This window comes from Morone saxatilis, unplaced genomic scaffold, assembly GCF_004916995.1.
Source record: "Morone saxatilis isolate NCDOM2014 unplaced genomic scaffold, NCSU_SB_2.0 Contig22, whole genome shotgun sequence".
Taxonomy (NCBI): Eukaryota; Metazoa; Chordata; class Actinopteri; family Moronidae; genus Morone; species Morone saxatilis.
In genome coordinates, this window is record NW_023339785.1 from 11,764,496 (window position 1) to 11,765,210 (window position 715).

The window sequence follows — 715 nt, forward strand, 5'->3', positions numbered from 1 at the left end:
CTCTCTCTCTCCCTCTCTTCCCTCCTGTGTTCTCCCTCCCCTGCCTCTGTCTTTTCCCTCAAATTCCAAACAGAAAACACAGCTTTCCACACACACACTCACAGGTGAGCTGCCTGGCTAATCCTCAGTTTCTCCCTTTGTTTTTTAATCATCTTTATCTTCTGAAGTTTGATCCTCTGGCATGGATACTTACTTGCATTCAACCTTTCTTTCCCCTGTCCCAACCTTTATCCTTTTGTCACCCTGCCTAAACTTCCCTTCCTCTCTCGTTCACTCCTTCCCTTTCAGCAAAAAGCAGCCTCCATATGGTTATGATCATCCTCCACTTTCTTATTTTTGCCCTCCTAGAGCATCGCCCATTATTCAGCCCTCCTACTTCCCTCCTTCTCCATTAGCTGGAGCGTATAACTCTGTGGGAAGCTGTTTGGTCCCATATTTGCTGTTCTGCCTCTCACTACTCAGCAGAAATGTGCCGACCACCAACCGCAGCTCCCATAAAACAAATAGACACAAGTCCATCCCAATCTGATGACATATCAACTTAACCCGCAATCTGTAACCAGTTCTTCTTAATATTGCTTTGAGCTCTATACAGCAAACATTTTAAAGATATACAGTATAATGTCATTGAGGCTGTAAAGCAGTGTTTTAAGCTAAATGCTAATTTGGACATGCTCACAGTGACAATTAAAACTTGCTGTTGTTTAGCAGTTAA